The sequence below is a fragment of the Ammospiza nelsoni genome, chromosome 12 (genome assembly GCF_027579445.1).
Source record: "Ammospiza nelsoni isolate bAmmNel1 chromosome 12, bAmmNel1.pri, whole genome shotgun sequence".
NCBI lineage: Eukaryota > Metazoa > Chordata > Aves > Passeriformes > Passerellidae > Ammospiza > Ammospiza nelsoni.
In genome coordinates, this window is record NC_080644.1 from 11899592 (window position 1) to 11909566 (window position 9975).

Sequence of the window (9975 nt, forward strand, 5' to 3'; positions counted from 1 at the left end):
GGCTGGCAGCACTGCAGTGAGCACACAGAGGCAGGGGCAGCCTGGCTCGTTAGCAGAGCACACACAGTTGCTGGGAGCATCTCAAAGATGAAAAGAACCATTTCAAGCATCCCATCCCCTCAAAAATAAACAACAACAACAAAAAAAAGGCAGCACTACAGCTTGTCAGATGAAGTTGATTACAAATCAAGCACATTCACAGACCCAGGTCACAACATTTGGGTTCATTAGTAAGAAAACATTAAACAAGCAGTGGCATTTGCTTTTTATGGCAGCAGAGTTGAAAAACAGCTCCTGAGTTTTTTTGCTTTGGTACAGATCCCTGATAAAAGGGGTCTATTCATGTTCTGTCTGCTTTTAAATGATACCAAAACATATTTTGCCTTTTCTAAATCAGATTTCAAAACCTGATTATCTTAGTTTTAGCCACAGTATCAAAGCCAAGTAAATGTTTAAATAATGAACAAGAATTTACTTGGATAGCCAGCAGATTATTCTGTATTACACTCCAGCCCAGAATAGACTTCAACCTCAAAACTACTTTTTTTTTTTTAAATCATCCTTGAATCACAGTACCAGCAAGCAGTTCATTTAAATGTAGTAATTCTGAGAATCATTTCAGCTTTGATTACCAGGAAGACAGAAATATGGAGAGAGGTGTCAGGATAGCAGCTTGAGGGCATGCAGTCTACAGAAACAAGAGAGAGTTCTCTGGGAAGACTTGCCATTATCCCTAAGAAAATACATTTCAACCTCCCTGGAGTCTTGTTCATCCTCCTCACATCTGTCTTAGAAGTGCAAGTTTAGAAGCAGTGCCGCTGATAAATGAGATTTCCCCTATGCAGGTTCTGTTCCTCCCTGAGCAGTTATTTAAATCCAACAAAGGAGATGCTGCTCCCTGTGCCATCCCAAAATTTTAGAGCTGGGGAGGGGGAGAACAAGAGATAGACAAAAGAGATGGGATTATAGAAGCTTACTCTGCTCACCCTAAACCATTGGGCTGTATTACTTCTGGCAAAAATCTTCCCATTTAAGGGGCACTTTCCATTTTGTAACCATTTACAAAGCAATTCATTGGCTCTCAAAAAACTCCCAAAGGAAAGAAGGGATAATATAAAAAGCACAGAACATTATTTAATGACAAAAAAAAAATCTATTTTTCTATTCCGCTCTTTTTTCAAGTCTATTTCTAAGAAATCAAAACTTTGTTGCATTTAAATTTCAGTTTGCTACTCACAATGCAGTATTTACCTTTCTACTGGAATATCTTTTTCTTCAGTGCTTCCAAACCCAGGTGTAACCCATTGCTGCAATGCCTCCAGCCATTTCCTTACTTTGTCTGAAGGATATTCTGGGGAGCTGCTGTCATTTCTTGTGGAAATGGGAAACCAACTCCCTCTACACCAAGTAAAAGGGGGGAAAGAGGGAGAAGGTGGAAAACCAGGAGTGGGACAGCACAGCTTGCAATAGATCAGCACAGGAGCTCCTGCCTGAGTTCAGAAACTTTTTTCAAGTCATAAATGATTAATTCTAGATTTATTTCTTTTTTTGTGTGTTGGAAATTCCTTCTCCAGCACCATTCAGGAGTTGGTTCCCTCCAAGAAGCATGTTCTCCATCATTTAGCTGTGTCCCCCACTTGAGAGGGAGAAGAAAAAAGGGCTCCCAGAGCTGGCACAAAGATAAATACACATGCCCAGGACAAAAAAACCTCTGTGTGCTGCAAACTGGACTGAGACACCAAACCTTTCACCCAAATTCAAACCTTCCACTACTCTGCCAGTCTTGGAGAAGCTCACCTTAATAACCCAGAGAGAGAAATTTTGACCAACAAATAAGACAAAACTGTTTCAAAAAACAAGAGTTGCCAGCCCAACAAGTTGCTAATGAGCAGCTGTCCTGTTAAATTTTGAAAAGCTACTTCATTCATAAAGAGATTCCTTCTAATACAACATTTGAGGATTTCTTTTAAAATTAAACACCAGAAAATTTAAAATCACTTGTTGGCAAACACACCCAGGGATACATTTGAGGGTCCATGCCTTGGCAGGAAAGGAGATTTCCTGCCCTCCATCCCCAGCCTTGAGCTGCAATTGCCTACCTGGGAACTTTACACCTTTCCTGGAAGATGCCCTTTCAATTATCCTCAGTATAACAGAAGGGGCCCACAGGTAATTAACTCAGACTTTTCACAGCCTGGAAGCTAGACAGGTTTGTCAAAATGATTTTTATTCTTATGGTTTATTATCTTGTTGTGAAGATTTTTATGAGAAAAAGATTAAATCACCACCCTGATGTGTGCATTTCATTAAGCCTCTAATCCTTAAAGAGTCACTAATGCAGCTCTCCATTGAAAAGCACTAAATCATCATTCTGTCATATTGACCAAAATAATCTCCTAATTATTTCAGAGAGGAGCTGAGCACCAGAGATGTGCTGTAAATGACACCTCACAATGCACAAAACCAAAGGGATGGAAAGGTAGCTTTGATTACTTTTGCTCTGTATGAATAATGGAACATAAGAAATGTATCTCTACTGAGCAACTGACTCAGGGTAAGGTGGGATTTTAGGAGGTTCAGGATTTGGATGGGGTGTGGACAAATTTCAGCTGCAGCAAATCAGCCCCTGCCATCACAGCATCAAGAAAATCACAATGAGCAATGAATTCCAGGTGAGGAACATTTAGCAAATTCAACCAGCTCCTGAAGAAAACACCCCAAAAGCACAGCAGTTTGTGGTAAAAATAAATTGCCACCCACACAGCTGATAATGGAGCTTGCATTTGTTGGAGGTGGGTTTAGTTTTTTCTCTTGCTTTGCTGCCATAAGTGTAACTGGGAGCACATGTGAAGGGCACCATTAAGAGGTTGGACTTTATAATCTTGGATGTCATTTCCAACCTTCCTGATTTCTCAGGGTTGGAACTCACTGCTGACTTCATCCCTTTCTCCTCCCCCTTTGGGTGGGCACAGAGGAGCCTGTGCCACCAGCAGAGCCCCAGACACACAAACACCATTTTTCCCTCTTCCTATATCAGGTGATGATTTCCACAGCATCCCAAAGGCTTTTCCTGCCAGGGTCATGCACTCACACATTTCCTGAGCACTCAAGAACAGGGAGCAGCTATCACAATCCAGTAAAGAAAGCCATGACTGATACAGCTTTGTATGCCATGTTAAATTTATCACACCCTCTGTGACTGTAGCCATAAATCTTTCAGGAAGAGCTTGCTTCTAAAGCTTAATTTTGACTATAATATTTGCAATTTAAACACCCAAGGGACCAATAATAATTCACTGTCAACCTTTATAAACCCTTTGGAATAACTTGCATTCTCATTACTAGAAAGATCATCAGAAATGAAGGAAAAAAAAGCAAGCAGGCTTAGAAGGAAGAAGAAATCCCTCAAGTCAAAACATGAGTTCAAAGGATAACTTCAATGTTTTTGTATTTTTTTTAACCAACTCTGTTTTATCATGACTAACAAGGCTCAGAATCACCTTCCCAACAAAACAGACATGGTAGGATTTGTGGTGAGGCACAGCTTTCAGGAAAATGCACCTAGCTCCCCTGAGAGGATTGAAGCATAAAAGAAAAACAACACTTTGTCTTTGAGCAAACACTACACAGACACAAATGTAAAAGAGAGGAAACAAAGACAGCAGAACTAAGAGGAGATTTTGAAAGAGGCCTCTTTCCTACCACTTTTCCCCACACCCAAGTTCTTTGCAGGTTTGCTTTTATCAGAACATCTCAGAATGGTTTGGGTGGGACCTTAAAGACCAGCCAGTTCCAACCCCTTTTCATGAAAAATCCAGGTTAAAAAGTTTCTGTGTTGCTGCCAACCCTACACAGTCCCCACATCTCCTGGAAAAGCCCTTTTTGAGCCTCATCTCAGCACATTCCTCAGCCCACCCAGTGCAGAGCATCCCCTCCATTGTTCAAGGGGTTCCTTCTGCCCTAAGAGCAGAAAAACCCAAACCCACCCAGCACCACCCGACCAGGCAGGCAGGGAAGCACCCCCTGCCCCAGCAGCTCCAAACCCCCCAGAACATGGCAGGATTTGTTTGGGAAGGCAGACAAAAAACATTTAACTTAAGAACAGGAACTCTGTGATGATCAAAAGATGCTATTTTTAAATATATTCCTTACCTTGTTCTCTATGCTTCAGACCCCACTGGACTCTGCTGCAGGCTGGATTTTCTCTTTAATTAACCAAGCTGACCTGGAATAAAGTTAAATTAGACTTAATTCCCTCCCAGCACTCTTCCCTTTTGATAAAATTCAAAGCATAGAAGGGTAAATACCACCAGGTACATGCCTACAAGCCTTCACCAAAGGTAGGGAGGGCTGCACAGGATCAGGAATCCTCATGGCTTTGAGGCAAACTTGCCTACACCTCTCCCTTGGAGCAGAGCACAATAAAACTAAAGCAGCCTTTGAGCTGAAAGAGTTGGGTTCTAGCAGGATAGAAGTCAGACTAATTAACTTAAAATATCAAATTAAACCCCAAATTCTAAAAAATTTCCAATATTTCCTCACCAGCTTCCCCTGCCCAGCCAGGTGAGTCCTCCTCCCAAAGCTCCTACAATAAAATAGGGAGAGTCCTCACCCCTGCCTGGGAATTTATTGTTTCCATAATTACAAACACCTGGCTCCTGCTCTCACCTGAATCCAATTCCCTCTCTGCAAACTACCTGTCCCAGCCCTGCCCAGCTGGTCCCTATAATCCCACCTGGCATCTTCAAAAACACAAGACAGCAAGAGGATTGGTTTCTTTCTTATTTGTTTTTGGCTTTTTTCACAGCAATCAGAGAAACTTAGAAAAAAAGCTTATCAATTAAGAAAAAATATGAGCCTAATTTGTCTTTTATATAATGCAATATTTTTTCTAACCACAACTGAAAGCTTCTGAGTTTCTCTACTCAGACTGGGAGCAATTAGGAGATTAACTGTAAACCACAGGAGAGGTGTGCCGTGACATTGCTGCAACCAGCAGCCCTCAAACTGCTTTGGTTAACTGAGATTTCTGACAGAAAACATCCCAAATGCTGTGGGATAATGGACACCCTGTGAAAGGGCTGCATCCTCAAACATCATCTCACTCTAAAGGCCTTCGTGCTTAATTAACATCTCACCAGGCTTTTTTACACAGCCACATTAATTGGGACATAAATAGATAATAGAGGCCATTGCTTCTGTCTACAAAGCTTTGCTCTCACTCACCGAATTTCCCTTTTTTATTCACACAGACCTTTCAGAAGGCACAAACCTGTGAGGTTTCCTCCTCCTTTTTCTGTTCTGGAGTCTGACAAACCAGGTGTTTGCCAGTCCTCAGATGCCTCTTGGTTATGGTTATTGGCACTGTGGGGATTTCCTGACTGTGCTTTTAATTGTATTTTGAACACAGGGGACAAACATATGATCATTTAGAAATATTATTATATAATATTTTATTTAATTATAATATTTTATTAATATAATATAATGTCATATAATGTAATGTAATATAATATAATGTAATATAATATAATGTCATATAATATAATATGACATTATGTAACCTTATACTATATTAATAAAATATTACTATTATATTATGTTATATTATATTATATTATTTCATAAATATAATATTTTCTGGTAATATTTTATTCATACTTTCTGTATAGTAATATTAATTTTATTCATATTTTATTTCATATTCAAATTTTATCATATTTTTTGACCCTGCTGCCAGAATGCCCACACTTTGCCACCTAAATTTACTCCCTGAAGCTTTTCCTCCTGGGACCAGGATACTGCAAATTCAGGGTCACTCCCCACTCCCAGGACCTGGGAATCCCCACAGGACAGGGTGAGGTGGAAGTTCTGCAGGCAGCTGGTCCAGATTTGCTCATTCTGCACTAAAACTCTCACTCCAGCACCTACCTGCAGGCTGAGCAGGCTAAAATCCTGGTCACCATACTTCATTTAGCTTGCTAGGAGCTCCTCTGGAAAATGTGAGTGATTAGAGGCTCGTGTGGGGTGTGATTTATTCTCCTCATGCCAGCCACAAAGGGAGCGCAAAATGCCAGCTGACACAAGTGTGGCACTGAAATAATTGAGTTTTCAGTGGGGTACTTTCATGAAGCAGCTTTTCATATAGCACAGATATATTAAAAAAGGTCAGTCAAAATATCCATTATTATTTCTCACCTGGTTTTGGGTGGGTTCTCAGAAATTCAGGTTTGCCTAAAAGATAGCAAGAATGTCACTTTTTCTTTGCCTCAATATCAAGCCTGGAGAAGAGAAGGTTAAGTGGAGGCTTCAGAGCAGCCTCCCAAGGAGGCTGGAGAGGGACCCTGCATCAGGAGCTGCTGGGACAGGGCAGGGGAATGGGTTCAGACTGAAAGAGGTGAAATTTAGGTTTGATTTGCAGCAAGGGAATCCTTCCCTGTGAGGGTGGGCAGGCCCTGGCACAGGGTGCCCAGAGCAGCTGTGGCTGCCCCTGGATCCCTGGCAGTGCCCAAGGCCAGGCTGGACAGGGCTGGGAGCACCCTGGGATGGTGAAAGGTGTCTCTGCCCATGGCAAGGGTGGAAAAAGATCTTTTTTGTTGGGATCATTAGCTTGTCAGAGTGACTCCAAGAAAAGTTGGAAAGTCTCTTTTCCCAGCCTGGCGCTTGAAGAAGGAGTCAGGGCTCTTCATTTCTCGGTCTCGAGGTTGTTTATTGTAACTTAGCTATAAAATTCTTTCTCCTGCCCTGCCGAGGTGCATCCAGCAGGACAGTTCCAGGCACTCTGCCTGCCCCCAGGGCAGTGTTATGTCTTTATACTAAAAACTACCTGTACAATGTTTACAATTACTTCCCAACACCTATCACCTATGTTAGACAGTGAGCTTCTACTCTAAACAAATCTAAAAGTGCCAACATCACAGCAGAAGATGGAGGCCAAGAAGAAGAAGGAGAAAGGCTGGACACACCCAGTTCCCTCCATCTTGCCTCCTGAACCCCCATTCAAAAACCCCAAAATCTACTTTTCCACCCTGTGATAACTTCACGATTATTCTACCTAAACTGTTGTGGCTTGCTGATCTTCATCTAAGGTTAGTAATTTATTCCATGGGTCATAATCAAACCCACAGGTGTTTTGGGCTCTGTGCCAGGGTCTCTGAGCACCCTGGCAGGGGTCCTGGCCATCCTGGACTGCCAGAGGGATGTTCTGGGTCCTGACACTTTTTAAGTTTTTTCCAATGCAAATAATTCTGGGATTCTCTGTTTGCATCTACCAGTTAAGAAGCCAATACAGACATCCCCCCTCTCCTCATTTTACACAGCCACATCAGCACCAGCTCTGCAATCTGGACTGGCCAAACTCTGCTTGTTGCTAGCCCAGGGCAAGTGTGGGAGAAGGGAATCACCTTTTCCCCATGCAAAGAGGAAAAAATGTTTTCTCATTTAGCCCAGATTTAATGTGCTTTTTGCCTCTTTGTAGCAGAAAATCCGGTTTCATAAAAGTTCAAGTTTAATATCAGCTGCAGGCCTTCAGGAGCTATTACCTGATAATTCTCTGAGCTTTTGCCTCAGACTCCCTGACCAGCAGCACTGAAATTATCAAATCACAGCAATATGATGGAAAACCTTTGCTGCAGCAATGAATTTCTCTCGGAATGGAGCTGGACACAGTTACTTACCTTCAGTATTCACACATGTATTAGAGATCCTATCAAACAAATAAAGGGCCTGAGTCTCTGCTTTTATGCTGTTAACATCAGCAGACGAACAGTCCTTAAGACTCTTAAAATTTTTAACATTTCTTAAAAATAAAACCCTCATAGAAAACAGCTAAAGTGCAAATATTTATGTTGTGCAGCCTGTACATTGATTTTCCAGCTGGGTGTTCGATGTAGGGAACCACTTCTGGTTCATGCAAGGGGGTCTCCTGAACTAAAACACAAGGTAACATAATTCTCTTTTACCTTTCAGAACTGACATTACATAATGTTCTTTATTGAGATGTTTACATCAAAATAAATCCTAAGAAAACAAAACCCAAATGCCTCTAATGGGAAAATGAGGAAATTACTTAATTGAAGTAATTCTTTATTGGCCCCAAATTTTACATAAAGACAGGTTAAATTTGAGGAGTTTTAGCAAAACAAAGGAAGAGCATCAGTGAAAAGTGGGTTAATTGTGGAGGATGAAATCAATGCAAATACCTTTCAGTTTGAAAGCTTAAACTAAATGTTACCCCAGATTTTTCCAGCTAGTCCACCTTCAGGAATTTTCCAGGCTGAAATAATGAAGTACCAAGCCTATGTTTAGACAGAGAGGAGCAAAGGTGTAAGTTAAGCAGCAAAAGCAAGCACTCACTGCCTTCTATTCATCCTCCAAGATGTTAAAAATAAGTTTTCCCTTCTTAATTTTGAGACGTAATCCTTAGGAGGCTCTGCAAACTGTAAATCAAATTTCCAATATTATTTCTGCAGGCACTCCAGCAGCCTCTCCTGGCTCTTGCAGGGTGTTTATTAGCACTGGACCAGCTCCCTGTTTGAGGAGCACGTGGAGAGCTGATGGATCGTGTGCCAGCACGGTTGGGAAGGGGGCACTCTCAGGAGGTTTGAAACCAGGCAAATATTGGAGTTGGGCTGCGGGAAGGAGCCCTGAAAATGGAAGGTGTGACTGAGAGCTGTGTGATTAGAAAATACATCCAGGGGCTAATTGCAGAGTGGGTCTGTGAGACACACTCAAAGCCATTTCCCAGCCTGGTCCCACCTGAAATTGGGACTGCTGGGATGGGCAGGGCAAAATATCCAGGGCCAGGAGACTTTCTGTGGCCATTTTATTCTCCCTGTGGCCACTCACAGAAAGTTCTCAGTGAGGTAAATACTGCTTTACCCTGAATGTTCAGCATATTTAGGGAGAGGATGTTACTTATGTTATTTCTAAACATTTTCTTGTGCTTCCCAAATAGATTTTGCTCACTGAACAAAATTCAGATTCCTGAGTAGATTTTTGTTGCAATGCCAAGGCTTTGCTGAAATCAAGCCCCTCATAAAGTGTTGTACTGAGCAAGAGATTCACTCACACGGAAATCCTGTATTTTCAGCATGGAAGAGACTCTGTGTTAAACATTCTGCTCAGAATGCTACTTTCTGAAATATATTTTATTATAGAATGTCCTGCTTTGCAGTAACATCAGTAAATAAATATGATACATATGGGTTTGTTTGGGATTTTTTATGGGAGGAGGGAAGAACAAAGGGCTGAATGAAAGAGAAGCTGAGAAAAGGAAGGCCAAGACTGAATCTTATTTTTCTTCTACCAACTCTCTTACCTGGGTGCCTTTTTAGCCAGGATGGCACCAGGAGTGGAGCCTGAGCAGGGAGAGTTTCCCAAACCAGAGACCCCTGCAGCACCAACGGCTGGCTCTGGATTGGAGCACTTAAGGCTGTTGTAACCCTATAATCTTAGCATCCAAGACTGGTTTGGGTGGGAAAGGATCTTAAAAGTTCATCTCATTCCAACCCCCTGCCATGAGCAGGGAACCTTCCACCAGACCAGGCTGCTCCAAGCCCCAACCTGGCCTGGAACAGAGGATGTCAAGATTTAAGTTTTATGATGGAGGCACCTCTTTCAGCACAAAACCTGACTTTACGAGGGTATTTAATTTTTAAAAAGTGTAAAAGCACCCAGTCCTGGAGATAGATGTTGGGACTTGTCGCAGACATCTTTTATGAAAAATCCTTTCCTTAGGATTTTTCCTCCTGAGAAGCTGACAGGCCTCAGGAACAAAATGTAAACAACGATTATCTGCTGCTGTGGGATGCAACAGGTGCATCTGTGATTGGTCTCATGTGGTTGTTTGTAATTAATGGCCAATCACACTCAGCTGGCTTGGACAGAGAATCTGGGACAGCTGCCTTTGTTATCATTCTTTCTTTTTCTATTCTTAGCCAGCCTTCTGTGATGAAACCTTTTCTTCTATTCTTT

At 41.8% G+C, this 9975-nt stretch overlaps 1 long non-coding RNA gene across 1 annotated transcript in view; it reads right to left on the minus strand.

Moving 5' to 3' along the window:
- LOC132078412 (uncharacterized) overlaps positions 1–4581 on the minus strand; it is a 33225-nt gene extending 28644 nt beyond the window's left edge. Inside the window, exons 1-2 of the long non-coding RNA XR_009419273.1 lie at positions 4543–4581; positions 4153–4225 (exon numbers count right to left, since the gene is read on the minus strand). This is a non-coding gene — a long non-coding RNA (uncharacterized LOC132078412). The remainder of the gene's footprint in view (positions 1–4152; positions 4226–4542) is intronic.
- Positions 4582–9975: the final 5394 nt, after the last annotated feature.